General features: G+C 34.1%; 1 long non-coding RNA gene across 1 annotated transcript in view; it reads right to left on the bottom strand.

Moving 5' to 3' along the window:
- Positions 1–20122: 20122 nt before the first annotated feature.
- Positions 20123–21789, bottom strand: part of LOC149782208 (uncharacterized) — a 37797-nt gene continuing 36130 nt past the window's right edge. Inside the window, exon 3 of the long non-coding RNA XR_016414271.1 lies at positions 20123–20611. This is a non-coding gene — a long non-coding RNA (uncharacterized LOC149782208). The remainder of the gene's footprint in view (positions 20612–21789) is intronic.

Below are 21789 nucleotides of genomic sequence, written 5' to 3'. Positions count from 1 at the left end.
TTTAAATATCAAGTTAAAATAATTGCGTTTTGGTCGATTGCTGAATATTTGAACTTGGATTTATTGCTGCATGTTTGATAACAACTAATAAAATGGGGGGGGGGGTATAAAGGTGTTAGCCAGATTTAATGGGAATTTTTTCCTGTAGAAAGACGCACCTTTTGAACCCCCTAAGTCAATATTAAGAAGGTGACATTTTTTCTTGAAAACTTGATGATGAGAAGCGAGACGTACCAGTCATTTCTTCGTCAACATCGGAATTAAGGTTTTGAGGAAAGATTTTGAGCTACGTTTGATAGTGGGCTCAACAATCATGGCTGACCAGCTTCACATAATATTGTGCATACCAATAATAATTTCACACTGACGTCATCGCTGTATTCAACCAATCAAACACCGCTATCTGACTCATAAAAGTTTTTATCCTTTAGACCTTTGTCTTTAAAAGCGAAGAAAATTTGCCTTCTAGCCTGCTATTTTTGTTTTAAAGCTTAATATTTTTTAACCAATGACAAGTTGAAATGTATTTCCAACAGTTCCCAGATGTATTCTGGTCAATTCTATGTTAAAGGGATTGGACCTGTAAAGCAAGATTAAGGATGAGACTTGAATAAACCAAATGTTTTCACCTACCTGATACAGGCGTCAATCCTTTGTACCCCGTATTTAGAAAATGTCAATTGTTTCGTAATTTCCAAACTTTGCAACTTTGCATATAAAGTGCGGTAACCAATTTCATCGTAGAGTCTTAATAAGGGGCCTGTCACGATGTCAGAAGTAGGCTCCACAGATATTACCTACTTCTGACAGAGTGACTGGTGTATAAATTTAAGTTATCTATATATTTGCAACATTCACATAAGAGCAAATATTGGCATGCCTCTATGTTGCTTTCATGTACTATGGCTGAACAAGTTTTAGATGTAGAAATCGTCCATGCTCTAAAGCATACATCTGATCAAAATGGCTGCCCACATATCTTCCAAAAATCGGCTTGAACTAGTCCAAAGTACACTAACTTTAGCAAATATTGTAACAAAAAAACAACAAAACGAAATCTGTGTTGATAATAATGGTCGATATGAGGGTCTGGTGTCACCTGTTCACTGAAATGTGCAATTTCGCTGCATACAGATCTTTCCGGAACAAGCCTGCGCACAGTTTAGACACATACCGGTATATTGGTAATAGCCATAACTAACGCGAAATTCAAAATGGCCACATGACAGATGGTTGTGCTTTTCCACGTGGATTTATGAGTCACCAAAAATAGAATGTGCTCCGGAAACACAATTTACATGTCACCAAAGGAATTCTTCAACCGACTGTAGTCCCACAGCCGAGAGAAATACCGGCATCGATGTGTGCAGCCAAAACATTTCTGCATATTTTGGCAGCTTTTAATGAATAGGTCATATCCCCTAAACCAAAAATCAATATCGTCACGCGTGAGGGGCTGATTCATCGGCCTAGGATAGGCAAAACCAGCTCTGAAAAATGCAATGAATGAGTTGCAATATAATAAACAAACTTCTATTTTTCCAGAAGGATGAACTCTTGACCCGCATCCGGGAATCTGTTTTGCATTTTAGTTAGTCTTAGTAATGTCAGTCTGTATGTTCTGTAACCCATGATTAGCCTAATAAGACAAGAATGGTTTCGGTGCAGTAAGTCTAGCTCAAGACCGCATGCCTTGACCGCATCACGGCAGCTATCTTTAAAATCTTGTTTTTGGTGCTTCACCTGATTAGAAAGTTACATCGACTTGGTGTTTCTACCGGAAGGCTCCTTATGGTATCTAGTTCGTTCTGAATCAAAACGGAACTCATTAGACCTCCAATATGGCCGCTGTGTCGACGATTCTGATAATCTGATTGCTACTCCTCCAAGATGGATGGTCATATCGACATAGCATTTCACCAATAGCATCTAATGGTGTCTACTTGGTCAGAACTGAAAATAGTGCCAAATATTGCTACTGCTTACAGCTATCAGTCATGGTTTCAATACCCTGCAGTTAAAATGAAGAAATGGTCTCATCTTGAATTCCTGAAAATTCCTTTTGGCATAGTAGAGCATCAGTCCCTTCGAATTACTGTAATTCTCTCTCTCTCTCTCTCTCTCTCTCTCTCTCTCACGCATATGCACTTCAACATACATCATCCGCTAAGCATCAATAGTTATCAAGGAGTTGCTTGCAAAAAAGAAATTACTTAAAATTTAGTCCATCCTAAATAACTTGCAATTTAATATTTATGTAAGCGTGAACAGTATCACGAAATTTTAATTTTGTATTATAAATTGCTAGCATAATTACATTCACAGCGGCATGTTGCGTAGTGCAAACCAAGATATGTGAATAAAATATACAGGATCTCGTATCGCAATGAAAATGTCCATATTCAGGATAGGTTCTGATGACAGCGGTAAGTAGTTGGGGAAGTAGAGGGAGCCGGGACGCCACATCAACCCCAGCGCTAAAAAATAAGAACGTTTCCTAGAGTACATTTTCATTTAGTTAGTTGGTTAAAATTATGCCCTGGAATCGCATAAAACGAAGTTCTTGTACTTTGCATCCTGGAGCCTTTCCAGAAATCCCATCCCACAGCTTCCTTGCCTATTTGTTTAGACATGCCAATATCCACAAGATATTCCTTGATCCATATGGTTCCTCGATCCGGTAAACTAAGATAAGCAGAAGAAAGCGTTCTACAATTTTTAAGGTATTATTTCCCATTGGAATTAATTTCATAGGTTTTAGAGGTGTCTGTCTCGATTGTGAACTGCACATACTGTTCAAGTCGAAATAAGTTGGATGATAATTTGCTTCACATTTATAAACCCAAAAGATGTTTGACACGCTACGTAATAATAATAATAATAATAATGATAATAATAATGACACTATTACTACTACTAATAAAAATGGTACTACTACTACTACTACTAATAATAATAATAATAATAATGCACCAAACGAACTTCAAGGAAGATTATTACACATAAATATAAATAAGTGGAATGTACTTAATATATATGTTCCACCTGGAGGAACAAGCCCTAGGAAAACTAACTTCATAATTAATGTGAATATATATATATATATATATATATATATATATATATATATATATATATATATATATATATATATATGTAGCGCTACGCACTAGAAGCATACATCATAGGAGGGGATTTTAACTGGGTATTGTCTGACCTAGATAAAAGTGAGGGACTAATGGATTCTGATAAAAACAAGAATTACATTAATTAATAAATACTTTTTTTAAAAAAACAAATGATTTAATAGGTGTTTAGACACTATAATGGAAATAAACGTGAATATACATACAATCATGCTCACAATAATGGGAGCCGTTTAGATACTTTTTATATATCAGAAGGACATGTCGATGTAGTAACAAAATGCTTGATTTTAACAATTAATTGGATAAAAGCAATGTACAAAAATGTTACATCTAAAATAACAATAAATGGTGTAGTAACAGAGGCTTTTATGATACAGAGATCAGTAAGACGGAGTTGTCCCCTGTCAATGATATTCTATATTATAGCAATAGATTTTTTAAATATTAACATTAATAAAAACATTAATATTCTTGGAATTAAAATACCTAATTTTAATGGGGAATTTAAAACTATGCTACATGCAGACGACTACACAAACTTCACCTGAGACGAATTCTCTTTTAAGCATTTACAATATGAATTCACACAATATGTAAAAGCCTCTGAGTCAGCAATTAATCATGATAAGACGGAAATATTACTGATAGGTAACTGGAGAGATAATCACCCTGGTATCCCTCCTAACTTTTTAATTAAAAATCATGTAAGAGCATTAGGAATTTTATATGGGAAGAACTCAACTCACCTCAACTACCGTGAACTACTAATCAAGATAGAAGATCAGGTTGGTCACACACAACACTCAGTCTAATGGCGCGTATTCAGGTTGATAAAACCTACATGTATAGCCAACTCATCAGCTATATTATGAATACAGTGCACCTAACTGAAGCAATGATGAAGGTCATAGAGGGGAAGATGATACACTTTTATATAGAATAATAAAATACATTAAATAAATAAAACATATTTATATATAGACCCCAAAAAGGAGAATATATATATATATATATATATATATATATATATATATATATATATATATATATATATATATATCATGGCCATTTGTGCCGATTAACGATTCTATTTTTAAAAATAATATACTTACAAAGTTACTGGAACCACCAAGATGTGGTAAAAGGATAAGAGACTTAATATATACGTTGCAGAGACAATAGTAGAATTTGGATTGGACATTAAATCATATATAACATATTAAAGGATACAATATTAAAAAGAATCATGAGATAGAGCTACGGCAACCAAATTTGAACTGGAGAATATATGGAATTAATGGGCAGGTATAGGGTCGACCTATATACAAAGTAGGATGTTCCTATCCTGCATGACAAATGGGTGACTGGAGAGGTGGGCTTCAACAGGCACCTAATAAGAACAATACCACCCCTGGAGCTGACAATTAGAGGCGCCGAATAAGTGTAAATATATATTTCCAATAACAATTAAAATGTAATGTTAGAAGGAAAAAATGAGCTTCTTTCCTCTTTGTTCTGTATGGTGCACAAATGGTTTACTTGTCAGGAACAAACCATATCGGGAGGGGATGCATGGGTGCCCGCAGGATTTTTTGCAGAGGGGAGGGGTGAGTCAGTCAAGGCCGGCTTGAGGAGGTAGTATTAGTATTGTAAGCACTCTGAAACTAAAGCTAATATTTACTAAGCGTTTTGAACATAACCTTGTGACATATTTTCAGCTTCAGTTGCATAATTAAAATCATCTTGTCTTGTTTATATTCTTTTTTTTTTCTTTTTTTTTTTGGGCACCAGACAGATGCACCCCCCCCCCCCATCCTAGCAAAAAATGGGAAAGTGTTTTATGTATACTTGAAACCCCCTGATATGTTGCTCTGCTTATATTTTTTTTAAAAAGGATTTGGATCAAAAATTTTATGTTATGAATTTTTTGACAGGGTATTTAACTCCTAGTGTTTTCTATAGGTTTGTTCTTCCGGTTTGGTTTCTATCACCTAAAACCGGGGTCACTCCCCTATTAAGATTTTGGTGACCTTGGCTAGAGGTCTCCTATGTCCCGTGTTTGCTCTCTGTGAATATGCTATTTGTTTGTTCGTGCTATAGTGTGTTTATGTTGGGACAGCCTTCTGAATCAAGTTTGTTCCCAGTTTTCTTACCACAGTTTATGAAGAATACCTGTTAATTTTACTTGTTTTATTTGAAATTTTGAATTTTGGCGAAGTTACGGTGTACTGCTTTTTAAGAAAGAAAAAATAGCTTATTGTTTTAATGCGTGCTATATGTGAGTCGTACTTGTTTTTTTATTTATTTAAATTCATAATTATTTTTTTTTTTTAGGTCAACATTATTTTGGGATTTCTTTATTTCCATATACATCGCCCTTATAAGGGTTGCTGCCTTTATAATTCCATTTTATTAAATCGAATGGTGCCAAAAGGTTGTTAATTTTCCTGAACGAGGTAGCTTATACAGTCTAACGACTGTATGGGGTTGGTATGTAGAGGGTGCTGGATATTTCTGTTTTGTTTGTCCTGATACTCCTCAGGTGGAGAATTTTCCGGACTCAACCCGGGCCTGTTCACTTCGCGTAGCGCCATGTGACATAGCCCCATGGCATCCTCATATCGTACTTTCTCCACATGTGGTCCCTGTCATTGGTTTTCCTCAAAGAAAGAAGAAGAAGATATTAGTATCTCTAAATTTTACAAGGCAATTATTTTCCGATACAAATTACTTGGCTACAGGCCCTCATTGTTTCTACAATATAGCTTGTTATCATATATAAAGTTCTCTTTGTAAAGTTCCCATCTATATATAATAAGTGTTGATGTTTGTATATGTTATTTGTATTAATTTCACTTATAACTTTATCTCTCTTAATTTGTGGTATTGGACATTGTACCATTACATGATATTTAGAAAAAGGACCTTTTTTACACAGTGGACATTTTGGCGGTTCTCTGACCATTCGCCGTCTCACTGCTACCTCTCCTGTCAACCACGCATCATGCATGTATTTGAAGCTGAGGCTTTGTATTTTCAGGGAGCCTAGTTTTTTCCAGTGCCCCCATGCTTTATTCCAATTTACGTGTATATTTTCTTTCTCTAGTTTACTTTTTATGGGTTTTGTTATATCTTCCCGTATCCAGTCATATGTCAGTTTTTCTTCTCTATCCCATAAGTCTTTTTTATCTCGGTGTTTTATCAAAAGTTCTTTAATACTTCTATATTTCCTAGGAACTACTAACATTTTGGTTAGTTTATTACTTTTATAGATGTCCGCTCTATTTCTTAAAGTGAAACCATAACGATATATATAAATACCTTCCCATGGAATTTTCGGTTCTGCACTTAATCTTTTGAATCTATTTAAAATATTAGTGGCTTTCAGTAGTATGGGGCTGGGGAGTGCAACCCCTACCCTCTCTGTGGCCTTATAAAGCGTTTCTTTATTTACGTAATGTAGTTTGAAGTCCCAGATATAGTCAATTATGGTTTTATCAATTATATTTAATTCAGTATTACTGATTTCTAAGGACTTTATTTATATGAGCGTACATATATGTTTTCGCAACTTGTACTCTTTCCATTAGACATAATGGCGTGAGTGCCCAGATTTTCACATTTCTTTCTATGGCTTCTTTTACTTTTTTTGCAGTTTTCCTTTTCTTCTCCTTTCCCAAAGTATATCCCTAATGCTTTGACCTTCTTTTTTATTTGGTGTGGAGTGAGCCCTGGGTGATTACCTCTCCAGTTTCCTATTTTAAGTATTTATGTTTTCTCATGATTAATCTGAGATCCCGATGCTTTTCCAAAATTTTCAAATTCTTTGATCAGGTGTTTAAAGGGGTTTTGATCCTTTATAAAGTTGGTGCAATCATCAGCATGTTGCAGCATTTTCACTTCTTCTTTTATGTTTGGTATCTTAATACCTTCAATGTTCTTGTTGAGTTTGATGCTTATACTTAGAATTTCAATTGCTATTACATATAATAGCATCGATAGTGGGCACCCTTGCCTCACTGATCTTTTAATGTCAAATTTTTCTGTTCTGGCTCCATTTACCTGTACTCTAGAAGTTGTTTTATTATACAGGATTTTAGTCCATTTTCGAAAGTTATTTCCGAATCCAAATTTTTCTAGAACTTTTTGTATGTAGTTATGTTCTAATCTGTCAAAAGCTTTTTCTTGATCAAAAGGTACCATAACAGCTGTTTGTGCATTGTCATTTATATATTCAATTATTGTTTTTATACTAAGTATATTATTTTGTATGTCCATACCTTGTGGTCCGCATGTTTGGTTTATATTTATTATATTTCCCAGTCCTTTTTTTTATCCTTTCCGCTAATATCTTGCCAAGTATTTTGTAGTCATTGTTAAGGAGGGAGATGGGCCTCCAGTTTTTTAAATCTTCTCTATCACCTTTCCCTTTATATATAATTATTATAATCCCTTCCCTCATTGTTTCAATCATAACGTCATCTCTAAGTGAAATATTATTGAATAAACATTCCAAAATGGGCGACAGCTCTCCACAGAATTTCAAGTAGAAATCCGTGGTGAGCCCATCTCCACCTGGAGATTTTCCTTTAGTAAGACTTTGTATGCTTTTAAAAATTTCTTTTTGCGAGATGAAATCATCACATAAGTCTTTATGTTCTGTTGATATCATCTTGCATTGGATGTTTTGTAAATATTCATCAATCTTTTTATTTTCAATCCTTTGTGATGAGTACAATTTAGAGTAATAATCTTGTATGTGTTTTATGATTATATACCTGTCACTTGTTCTTGTTGTTTCATTTATTTTCATGCTTTCCATTACTTTATCCCGCCCCCTTCTTCTAATTTCCTCTCGCTTGTATAGTCCTTGAGCCTTTTTATATATGTGTGTATATTTCCCTGCCCTTATGTCCCTACCCATACTCTTTTCTTTTATTATTTTGTTTAATTTATCGTTTAAAATTTTATTCATTTCCCTTGCATTATTTGCTTTTAATTGACATTCAATTTCTTCTTGCTCCATTTTTAATTTGTTACTTCTGATTTTCAAGGTTTTGATAGCTATATTTTTTATTTTCTGTTTAAGTTTATCCCATTCACTAATAATATCCATATTTCCTTTTTCTACAAAGGTTTTTTTAATTCATATTGTATTTCCTTAATAAAATTTTTATCCTCTAGCAACTTATTATTTAATTTCCAATTTTTTTTCCCCCGCTTATTTCTAGATTTAAAATCAACTGTAAGATATATTAGTCTGTGATCAGAAATCTTAAAATCAACAATTCCTGCCTCTTTGTATGTTTCTTCATTATAACTGGTGCATAGAAATTTGTCTATCCTACTTCCTTTATTTGTATTATAATCATAAGTATATTGCCTCCTAACTATATTTAGACGTCTATACACATCCGTAAATTTATGCATTTTAATTAAATTTTCCATTTCTATCTTAAATCTCATATCATTTTTTGTTACTCCCCCTTCTCTATCTACATTTTCCCCAACCCAGTTATAGTCCCCTCCCAAAATGACATCTTCCATTGTATACTTTTCTAAATATTTCGATAAAATTCTTAGAAATTCCTGTTTTTGATATTTGTTAGCAGGTGTATATAGATCAATAAAATGTATTTTTTCGATTTTTATGTGTAATAGTCTCCCCTTAAAATCTTTTCCCTCTTCTATTCTTTCCCATTGTATCCCTTGTTTGTTTTTAATTAAAGTTGCAACACCCCCTCTTACGTCTTTTCCCTCAAAATCATTTTTCAACAAAATACCATCTAAATGACTTTCACATAGAGCTGTCACATCACTGTTGAACCCATTGTGGGTTTCTTGCATGAAAAGAATATCATAATTTAAGTCTTTCTTGAATTTAACATTTTTTTCCTTATTTATCCTATTAACATTTATTGAAAAGACTTGGAAGTTCTTTCCTTCCATTTAAAAATAAAAAATAAACAAATATTATTCTATGGGGGCACTGGTTTCAGAGTCTCCCCCCCCCAGTCAAAATGGTGGGTGGAGTTTCTTCTTCTGTTGCACCGTTGATTTCTTTGCTTGTTTGTTCAGATATGGTTTCTGCCGTTGTGCCTCTTATTCCTGTCTCTTGTGTTTCTTCTCCATCTCTCTCATATTCGTTTCCGGTTTCGAATTCGTCATCATCATCCATTTCTTCTTCTTCCTGTTCATTTCCATTTATCTTGTCGTTTCGAGCTTCCACAGTTTCTTTCTCTATTGTTTCTTCACGTTTCTTTTTTGTTTTGGTTCTTTTCTTTTCCTTCTCATTTTTCCTCTCTTCTATTGTCTCTTCATTTTTCCCTTCCTCTCCTTCATGTGGTGATTCTAGACCTGTGTCTGCCTTTCTTTTTTTCCTCTCTGATTTCGAGACGGGTGTCGATGTTAAAGGTTTCAGGACTATAATGTCTCTTTTTCTGTATGGTTACTTTGTTCTTCTCCCAGAATTTCCTCTTCCTCTGATAGGCACTCATACCTGTTTGCTGTAGTTACTCCCTCCTTGGGTTTGGGGTTTTTTAGAGGTCCTGTTTTATCCGGGCTCAATACTTGCTGCCACTCCGGCGTCTTTGGTTCTTCCCCTCTTATTTCAGTCAAATCCATGACCGGAAGTGAGCTGTTTGTTATTTCCTCACTTGTTTCTTTTTCCGTTCTGATTTCTTTGATGAGTTGTAGTAATGGGTCTTTGTTCTATCACTTTGCTATGAGGTGGTGTCGCCACTCTGTTTGCATACGTTCTTTGTTCTGTTTCTTCCACTGTAGGTTCCTTGCCCGGGCAGTCCCTTGGTTCATGCCCTGTCATGAGACATCTAGGGCATTTTCTATCGTGCTCTGCTCCTTTGTACCAACTTCTTAACTTGAAGCACATGACGTAAAAGAAAAGTGGTACCTTTTTCGCATCTTCTTTGGCTACATAAATAACTCTATTGCCTGATTTTATTGGTGCAAACCCCAAATGGTGGCCATTTTGTGGGTCACAACGTTTGCATGAAACTTCTTTTCGACCTTTTGGATTATTTGCTCCGTGTCGACCTCCAGTGGGAGTCCCACTATGTGGATTTCCGTCAGCTTAGGTTCTATCTTTCTGATGAAGGGTTCCGTCTTTCGTACGGTCGCTCTTATCCCTTTTATTTCCAAGGATGCCATTTCCAAAAGTGGAGTGTTGTAATTTCTGGTGTAGATGACATATTTGTTTCTTCCACCATTTTGAATTCCATCTATTTGTCCGATGTCTACTCCCATAACATGAAGCGCCATCAACACTTCTGCCTGTCGCGGCGCTTGCTCAGCGTCTCCGACGTCTATCGTTTGACATCCTGGTGGGTGGTGCACAATTAAATGCATTTCCTCTGCACTGGTTTTAAAATACTTGTTCAATTTTGATCTTGTATGTACATTACTCTCTGCCATTTCTTCCATCTTTGAAAATCAAGTCTATAATCTCTGAATACTCTCAATGTATATATGATATTTTGTTCAATACCAAAACAGTCACTCTTTAATAAGCCCCTAAAGAAAAGTTGTAGTTTAACCCCTTGGACAATCTATTTCTCAATCCTAACTAAGACTGAGAATCAAAAGGTAATTATCAAAAAAATTAAACACAAATTAAACACAAAAATCAATAGTGCATATTTTCCCTGCCGGGCACAAAAACTGCTAATAAATATAAGGCACAATAATTATGCACACAAATTACACTTGCCTTTCACTAGATTATCCTGTCTGAGGTAATTTCGCACAAAATGTTGTCACACTAGAACTTCACATGCTTCACATGCTTTAGAGCGCACAAAAGAATACACGTCCGCTCTCCTCGACGACCATCTATCACTTGTTTATTTTTATTGGGGGGGGGGGGGGGCACCAGACAGATGCCCCCCCCCCCCACTTAGCCAATGAGTAAATGTCTTTATGTGTTTCTGATTCCCCCCCCCCCCCCGATATGTTGCATTGTGTTTTTTATTCAAAAGAATTTGGTTCAAAAATTTAGTAAATTTTTGCCGGGGTATTTTAAATCCTTAGTGTCTCCTTTAGGTTTGTTTTTCCGAGTAGGTTTCCATCACCTATCTCGAAGTCCCGCTCCTATTTTATTTTGTGACCTTGGCTAGAGATCCCTATGTCCCGTGTCTGCTATTAGTGTTTTTTGCTATTTGTTTGTGTGTGCTATAATTGTTTTCATGTAGGGATAGCCATATATCTTATTATTCCCAGTTGTCATATGATCCTTATTACTGGATCTTTGTTGTTTTTTTCAAAAATTTATTCAGAGATTAATTGATTACATTTTGGAATTTTTAGGTGAAGTAGCGGTGTGTTACATTTTATTCAGAAAAATTTCTGCTATTGTTTTAAAGTGTGTTAAATATGTGTCGCTCTTCACATTTTTTGTTTATATTTATTCAATTTCGAATGAGCTCTGTATTTTCATTAATGTTTTATACTTCACTCCCTCGAAATTGTTGTTTATATTAAATCATTACTTCCGAAATCAGAAAGTCTATCACTTGTTTATATTCTTTATATTTATTTTATCTTTTTATATTCTTGACAAATGTTAAACAGTTTATCAGAATTCAAGTTATATAATAAAAAATTATGGTGTGCATAATGCTTACTATCAAGTATTTTATAAATAATTAATCATATTATATTGAGAATTAATTTTAAATGCAATTTCATTTTTAAAGAATTAGTAAACTTATTTTTATGATATTAGTTTATACTTTTACCAATTACGTTATTCTGCAAAGTAGAATAATATAAAAATATTCTTATCTAATTGTAAACAGGGGACATAATTCATTAAAAATTTAAATAAAAGAACAGGATTAATGAATGTCATATAGTGTTTTTTGAATTTAGACCTTTTGGATTTACCTATTAAGACGGTGAATCCAATAGGTTTCCTTTAGCAGACGTTCCATCTCAGAATCAGCTTTAACAATAGGTTGGAAGGAGAAATCTTGCAAGTTATGGGAATTTTTTTAAAAAAATGTGCGGCAACATGAGATGAAAATGATTGATCGATATAATTGTTTATATCTGATCTATGTTGATTCATACGTTTAGATATTTGTTGACTGGTTTGCCCAATATATTGGATGCCACATTTTTTGCATGTTATCAAATAAATAACATTTGATGTTGCACAATTAGTATCACAACGCATATTAAAAGTTTTTTTTCGTATTACCAATTGAAATAAGTATTTTCATTAATAAATGAACAGTGTGAACATCTAGGTCTATTACATTTAGTTGATGATCCTATTTTATATGATGTTTTTTCTTCTTTCTAATTTAGAATTAGTTAGGAAATCTTTAAGATTTTTAGTCCTATTATAAGCAAGTGTGGGTTTGCTTTCGTGTAGCGATTTAACACTTGCTTTATAAGATAAGTTTAATAAATCCCAATATTTATTGATAATCTTACCTATATTAGGCAAACATGGATTATATTCAATAACAAAAGGAATGATATCTTCATTTCTACTTTTCATTTTACATTGTAAAGATTCAAGTTGTATAAGAGAAGATACTTTTTGGAAAGCAGTATTAATGATGTCAACAGGGTAATTTCTATTTAAAAAATGATGACCTAACTCTGTCAAATATGATTTAAAAACAGCGTCATCCGAAATAATTCTTCTATATCTTTTTGCTTGACTATATGGTATCCCATTTTTACATGATTTGGGATGGCATGAAGAATATTCAACATATTGATGAATATTCGTGTTTTTAACATGAACCATGGTAGTAATGTCATTATTTTCATTTTTCACGACATCTACGTCCAAAAATGATACTTTAGTTTTAGAGACATTGAATGTAAATTTTATTGTTGGATGTAACTTGCTTAAACAGTCTATAAAATAAAAAGGTCTTCAAATGAATAACTCCAAATCATAAAGATATCGTCTAAAAATCTTAACCATACATCTGGTTTTAAGAGCCATTTATTTAGAAAATCATTTTCTAATTTTCCCATAAATAAATATGCATAAGTAGGTGCCATAGGACTACCCATTGATGTTCCCATTTTTTGGAGACAGTTTGATATACCAAATTGAAAAAAAAATGTTATTTTCGAGCACAAATTTTATCAAATCACAAATATGTTCTTTTCATAGTTTATACGTATATTCGTTTTCTTCAAGATAATATTTACACGCTTCGATGCCATCATTGTGTGGTATATTCGTGTAGAGTGAAACCACATCAAGTGTAACAAGGAATGAATTTTCAGTTAGTTTCCGTAAAGATTTCAATTTGGTATGAAATCAAAAGTATCTTTGACAAATGAAGGTAGTGATTTCATCAGTGGTTATAAAATGTGATCAATATATTGCGATATATTATTTGTAATTGAGTTACATGTAGAAATAATGGGTCTACCTGAATATCCTAAAGGTAGTGACTTATCAACCGTTTTATGTATTTTTGGTAAAATATAAAACTGAGGTGTGCGTATTTTATTTGGGAAGATATCTAGTTCATCATATATGGAAAAATTGTGTACAGGGATTTGATTAATACATTTGCTTATTTTTTCTTTCATTTCTTCAGAAGGGATATAGGAAAGTTTTGTGTAATATTCTTCATCATTTAATTGTCTTTCTACTTCTTTAATATAATACTTCTTATTCATTATTACCATGGTGCTAGACTTGTCAGCTTTTTAATAATAATACTTTCGTCTTGTGATAAGGTACGTAAAGAATTTAGTTCTTCTTTAGATATGTTTGTAAAATGTTTTCTTTTAGGACTGCTATTTAAAATTTCTTGTTTAGTTGCTTCAATATAAAAATCGAGATACATATCTCGTCCACTGGAAGGTGTAAATGATGTTTCTTTTTTATTGAGAAAGGGCTTATTTTGTAGATGAAAACTATTTTCATGTTGTGAAGATGTACATGATTGTGAGAAAAATTCTTGTAATTTTAACGATCTTGTGTATTTGAAAAATGCTTCTGCTAAATTAATATTATCATGCACTTGGTTCTCGGACAATATGATAATCCCTTACCTAGAAGAATGTAATCACTATTAGTTAGAATTCGTTTAGAAAGGTTTAACACAGTTTCTTTTCCTCTTTCGATTTCCTTTTTTCTTTTCTTTTCTTTCCTCCATCTGTTCTTGTTTTGTATTCTAATAAATCTCCTATTCTTTATTTTGTTTGTGTTGTTTTCAACAGATACTTGAGGGTTTCCATTAGTCTTTGTATTGTTGCTATAACGGTTCTGTTGGATTCTTGTGTAGTTTTCTTCGCCCCATTTTGTACTGCATCTGCATAGGTTGCCTTTTGTGTGCCTGGGGCTGTTAAGTTTTTTTGCTTGATCATTTTTGCAATTGTTTTGAATGGGTCTATTATTTTTTCAGTGTGATTTGGCTGATATGTAATTCTTGCTGTTGGCGATGCTCGTTCCATTTCCTTTTCATGTCTTGGTTGTTGGTTGTTCCGTGTGTGATTTTTAGTTACTGTACGTTTATTTTTTACATTGATGAAGTTAATTTCCTCTGCTGATTTATTTGGTTGTTGATTATCTCTTTTTTTAATTTTTCTCTAGTTATTTTCGATGCTGATGTTTCTCTTTGTCCAGGAAAATTGTTTTTCTCTCTCTGTAAATTCTGTAACGTTTTAAGTTGACTTGATAATAGTTCGTCTTTTTTAGATTCAGTTTTTTAAAAAGAAAAAGTTCTTCGTCAAAAATGCCAGTATTTCCTTATATCAATGTTTTCAGTTCATCTCTATCTTCTTCTAGTTCTTCGCCTATCTTGATCACTCTCCTCTGATGTTCTTCTTTTAGCCTATCATATATTTCCAACGATACTTTTTCCAATAGGGAGTCAATAGATTCTTGAAACTTCTTTGATGCTCTATCATTCCCAATATGAATTTTTAATTTTAATCGCAATCCCTTTGGCACAGGATTGTCTTCCAGACAATTTTCAAGAAAGCGTGCGTGTAATCCATTTTTCATCTGTTTCTCCGCTAAATTTTCCATTGTCGTTTTTAAATAAGTCGTTCTATTGCTAATTCGTGGATCATATGTTGATGCCATTGTGTTGTCAAGGTTTTCTTGATAAATTATATATATTAAAAAAAAAAAACACCAACACGTAGAATGTGTGACCGGTTTCGCTTTAATGCTTCATCAGACTGAATTCAATATCATTGCTTACGTCATGACATAAGCAATGATATTGAATTCAGTTTGAATTCAGTCTGATGAAGCATTAAAGCAAAACCGGTCACACATTCTACGTGATGGTGTTGTTTATTATATATATATATATATATATATATATATATATATATATATATATATATATATATAGTAAGATTTCCAGGAGGTCACATGACCCTCTTTGACCTATGCTGCTGGCGCCCATGTGGGTTTGGGGATCGTCTGAGATTTTTTATTTCCAAAGCGAGATTTGTTTTAAAAAATCGTTTACCTCTAGAAAAAATATTTTTTTTTCACTCAAACATACTTGATATAATCAGTTCTTCTAAAAGTCTGAGGAATGATATTATTTTCAATCCATTTTGGCATTTGGAACATTTCCTTTAAAAAAAAAAAGAACAGAAAGGTAAGCTCCCTATCCCCCCGGAAAATCAAATGAACGGACACTGGCGGTTTTTACATATGGCCGGGTTAAACTCGTTCTCGTTTACTCCAAGACTGGGAGAACGGTCTTGAAGAAAACGTATATACATGAGGTTACGTAGATATCTACGATTTCTGACTGACTTCCACTTGATATTATCGTTTGCCAGTAATACTGTTATTTAGCTCGATGCAGGGTGTCTTGAGTAGCGGGACAGAAATTTAAAAAAGGAATTCTGTATGATTAAATCTTCGGACCTCTACTTTTTAATAATACTTTAATAACTTATATTTTTTATGTTATTAAATATGGTCCACTGTATGACCATGCGGTTGACGGCACTCGTTAATTGTTATGCCCGGACATGGACACTGACTGACACGCTTGAAAATGAGTCCAACTTTCGGATGGATTGGTGCACTATGAATCAGAATGCAGTCAATGCCTGAAAATTTCAAGCCATAGCTGTCAGGGTGGAAAGACATTCGGCAAAAAACCTGTACTTAAGTAATGCTGTCGTAAATAATGAAGAATTGATTTTGACTACCCACTGTTGTTCGATACACATGTAAGAAATCTTTGTAGGAGTTTTGTGACAGCTAATGGGACAGTTATCTATTAAGTCATAAAATTTTGGAGGATGTTTACTACCCCCCTCCCCACTCGTCATATTTCGTCACAAAAACTCATACACCCTTTATATATGACGTCACAAAGCTTTGACCACCCCTATAAAAAAAACTAAACAAACTGGTTTGAAATAAATTTTGTATAGAAAAACCAACAACAATACAAAACTGCTTTCTGAATTATTTAATGCTTTAAGCAAAATATCTGGATCATTCCAAGTTTAGTCCTCTGGAAACCATTCCTAAAGAGAAAAATTAGGGATAGGGAAAAGATTTAAACTACATGGAATAAAGTTACAGACATCTCATCTCATGAATTTATTTCTCAATGCTCTTGTTCTCCCATGGTGATGTTGCGATGCTTCGTGGTTTACATTTTTTTCTGGTAGAAGGCGCTGTTATTGTTTTTTTTGTGACGACATTACTGAAATAATCGGTGTTGAACGCCTACGTAATCTGTTTGACATTTAAAATTATCCCTTCGTCAAAAATCGGAACACAAGTCGACCCACACACATCTCTTAGATGACAGACATCAGATATGGACAGATCCAAAACCTGTCTAGAAACGTATTGGTAAAAAAAATTGTAGAAGTATCATCGAACTGAGAATTATATATATCTTTATCTTTTGTAGCATCAAATTATATCCTTAAGACTGCCACTTCCGTCGCAATAAAAATACTAATCAACTTGAAGAAAAAAAAAGGAATAGAAGAGCGAGCTTTAAGATGTGTAGGCTTTATGACGACTGCACCAGCGGCTTTTACAAACTCTTATTTAAGGAACAAAAAATGCCAACCCTCAAAATACATAGAGTTTGATCCGTGACTTATGTAAACTTAAATATTCTTAATAATTGTTGTACCCAATGTTTTGGATCATTAGCTCTGTTTCAAAGCCAATAAATAAGTTTTAGATATTCAAATATTTTACATGTCACAAAGATAAGAACATCAACGTATGTCAAAACGTATTTAAATACGCAGCTACCATTTTGCGGAATAAACTACTAGATCGCTATGGTGGGAATCAAATTTAAATTCGCCAATTTTACTATAGAATGGTAGAGACTAACATTAATGTCCTTCCCTTCCCAACTCTTTTGCCACTATAACGAAAACAGATATCTGTGTTACCGTTCGTTTACTATTTTATCTTATGTACCGTCAAGTGTATTATGTACCGTAAGGTGTATTGTGTACGGTCACGTGTCTAATGTAGCATCACGTGTCTTATGTACCGTCACGTGTCCATATACCGTCAATTGTATTATGTACCATCAAGTTTTAATGTACCTTCAAGTGGTGTATGTACCGTCAAGTGTCATATGTACCTTCACGTGTCTTATAAACCGTCACGTGTCGTAAGTACGGTCAAATATCCTATGTAACGTCAAGAGTCTTATGTACCGTCACGTTTCTTTAGTACCATCACGTGTCTATGTACCGTCAAGTGTCTTATATACGGTAAAGCATCCATGTACCGTCAAGTGCCTTATGTACCGTCAGGTGTCTTATGTGCCCTTACGGTAAGTTGTTGTTGTAGGGTTTAACGCCATTTTCCAGCACAAGATAGGCTATACGTGGCGGCCAGTATAAATGGTGGAGAAAGAACCCGGGAAAACCCCTGAAAGAACAACTGACCCAAGAGAAGCTGCTGGCAAGCTTTTTCACATACCCACATTGGAAGAACCTGAGACGAAGAAGAAAATACTCACCTTAAATTAAATATAAATTATTATTTTAAAATATAACACAATTTTTGCTATACCAAGGTCTATTCAATTCTGATTAAGTGTTATCAAGAAACTTCAGACGAGAATTATCGATCGCTATGAACATTTTACAGTGGCCATGTACTGAACCGATTCAAGAGAAGGGCACGTCGAGTCGAATCGTCACAATACAGGGTGGTAATGATTTATTTATCACCGCGTGTGACTCTCTTTTTGACAACACAGCGCGTGACATTCATTCGAGATTGTAGAAGATCACACCTTCAAGTTGATTTCATCCAAAAATGTCACGTACTTTAGCATTGATATTGCCGTATGTACTTATCGGGGCGTCCAAAATAATGACCTTCCAAATAAATGACACACTTATGAGGATCGAAATAAAGTGAATAATTGCAGCTTACAGGTATCTAGAATAAAAATCTAAAAAATGACATCCATTACTGAAATAATCGGTGTTGAACGCCTACGTAATCTGTTTGACATTTACTATACCGTGTGCTTTGTTGTAGTTACATAAACACTAAAAACACTTTAAAATGCTGGTTTTGTCAAAGTGATTTGCTTTATTTATGTGCTGTGATATGGTATCATTACATTTGTGTTTTATGCTGTGTTTGAACGTCTTGCAAATCATGTCAGTTCACTGTCTTTATTGTTTTTACGCAAAGTCGGTTTAAAAATAAAAACCTCATCAGAATTAATGTTTAATTGTTTTTATCTTGCCGATTATAAATCAATTTTCCATCAACTGAAATACCGACTATAGATCTTACCGCCAGCAACTGAAACGTGTACAAATGGCGTTTATTTTATACAAGATTTGACATTAAAAAATTGATCATAGTTTTCATGCTTAAAAAAAAAAAAGAATAACCTGGTTGGCAAGTGCGTGTTATTATGAGTTACGGATACAACCGCCTTGATTTATGAGCATACATGGCTGTGCTCGACGCGTGCATGATTTTGAAGAAAAAATAAAAACCCAAAGCAAAACAATAATCTGAAGGAAAAAAATATATCAAGTGGCAAAATTGCATCAGATTACCCCCATGACCCGTTTTGAATAGGAACCTGCCGATCAATCTGAGGCAATTTTGTCATTTGGTATTATAATTATCCTTCCGATTATTGCTGTTTTCAACATCAAGCTCGCGTCGAGCACTCGTGGGCAGTACGGTAACTGGTCATTCCATTCCCAAGTCGTTTCGTACCCAAATGAATCGTTTCGTAACCAAAGCCATGGTTGTTTCGTATTCCAGGTGTTGGTCGTTTCGTACCCAAGGTCGTTTCGTACCCAATGCTTTAGTTTTCATTTCATCAGAAGAAACTATTTCTAGGTTGCTTTTTTCCCTTTGTGATAGATAGATAGATAGATAGATAGATAGACAGACAGACAGACATATAGACAGGGCCGGCGCTACCATATAGGCAAACTAGGCAGCCGCCTAGGGCGCTGATTTCAGGGGGCGCATTTCTCCAAATCAACAACAGTTTTGAAAAATAAATAAATACATTTCAGTTTTATTTAGGGTCGTTTTTTTATCCTGGTTTATTTCATACAGGAACAAATAATCGGGTAGATTCAGTCTGACCGAAACACCTGATATTTTCGGGGGTGGGGGGCGCCAGAATTTAACCTTGCCTAGGGCACCAGATAGTCTGGCGCCGGCCCTGCATATAGATAGATAGAGACATACAAAATTACAAAGGTAATTACACGAATGATCAATGCTAAAATGAATCCACATGTTAGTGAAGCAACGGCTATATATAAATGGATAATAATAATAATAATAATAATAGGAACATAATTAAGGGATATTATTATATGAATACTACATGACCTTGTATACTTTAAAGGGAAGCATAATTGAAATGTTATCAAATGTTAAAATCCACGGATATCTAGTAAGATGAAGCTTTCAAGCTTAATGCATTCATTATGTGCCTCTTTTTCAGGTGATGTCACTACCATTTTTGCCTGCAGAACATATAGCCCCTGCCTTTGCCAGTCTTAAGGAACAGTCCACGAAGATTCCTCTGTTATACAGTTGGGCTGACTATGTGGTATCAGAAAAAAAAAGCTGAGAAGATACCGGAGAAAAACATTTTTAAAAAATGCAGGCGATACTATTCTCGGTGTGGGAAGAGTACCAGAACGGCGTTATTTCCTCCTCAAAATTTCTGAAACGTTGCAGCAGCATATACGGCCCGACAACTGACTGACAAGACAAATGAACTGCATTCATTATAATACAATGATTTTTAAATCTGAAAACATAAAGCTTATAGTAATTATGTTTTCTTCATGCATGTAATAAAACTCTGGAATGTACTGTTCGAAATAATGTTGTTAGTCTTTTGTTCTTTAAGAAATCTGTTTGAGCTAATCTTTCGTCTTACTGGTACGTCTCCTTCAATCATTCATTGGGTTGTAATTTTTGCTGTTCTATTCTGGAAAAAAATATATGTCGTATTAACTGGGGTGCTTTATTACAAACGTTTCAATACTGGCAGAATCAAAGCATGCATACATATATTCGATTATTTAAATAATTAAGTCAGTTTTTTTAAAACAGAAGTAAATATTCGTGAAATGCAGTGCCAAGTTAAATTATCCTCTCTCTCTCTCTCTCTCTGCGCGATTATTTATGTGCATTATATTTAGGAGGATAACAAAATAAAACAGATTATGCCAAACAATGAAAACAAATTTTAACTTGCCATGAAAAAATATTAATATTTATACTTAGTTGAAAACAGAGAATTTCAATTATGCCACTAACTTGTTAGTTTCTTGTGATCGGTCAAGTTTCCAAACCGTTGCACAAGGATGCTAATGCGGCCAGCAGTGTACCCAAAACTGGCTTGGCGGTCGGTATAGTATACCACGTTCAACACCTTTAAACTCACGCGATAAAAATTGAAATTAACACCAGTATTGGTCCTTGGAGAAGAGTAACTTAATTAAGCAACACTGTTTTATCTGCATCGAGCCCCGTTTAAAAAAGATCGCAGAATTTCTAGTTGCTTTGATAGGATAAACATTTGCACCGGTGTGTGCAGACAAACCTTCTGCAGATTTTTGCATGCTTTAAGAAAAAAGAATGGACTTGTTACGTTAATTAAACCTGGCCAACGTTTCACTTTTATTTTTAATGGCAATGTGATTTTTTTTTTAATTCTTTATAGCACTTAGACGCTATTGTACAGTGAAAACAATACAATTACTGTAAATATTTGCGTTTGGTTAATTTTTTGCCCGGATATGCTTTGCTTATGCAATATTTAAGGTAGGAAAAAGATTAGGTCTAGAGAGGGAGCGGTAAATATGACAATACTGTATATTTGACCTTGTAAATTAATGGGTACAAAACGACCAGTACCGTGGGTACGAAAGGACTTGGGTACGGTGACGAGTCGGCAGTACACGGGACACAACTCTTACAAGCGAATCATTTCTTAATTGAAATGAAGTTAACCATTGTGGGCCATGAATTATCCGTATAACGTAACTGTATTGTTAATAATTCATATAAATGATGAGGTAAAGATATCTCTCAGATTATATTACTTCCAGCTAGACAGTATCGAAATCCAGAAGAAAGCTGAACATTAAACATTTAAGATTT

This window comes from Sinohyriopsis cumingii, chromosome 15 (assembly GCF_028554795.1).
Source record: "Sinohyriopsis cumingii isolate HCF-2022 chromosome 15, ASM2855479v2, whole genome shotgun sequence".
NCBI lineage: Eukaryota > Metazoa > Mollusca > Bivalvia > Unionida > Unionidae > Sinohyriopsis > Sinohyriopsis cumingii.
This window is presented reverse-complemented; position numbering and strand designations above follow the sequence as displayed.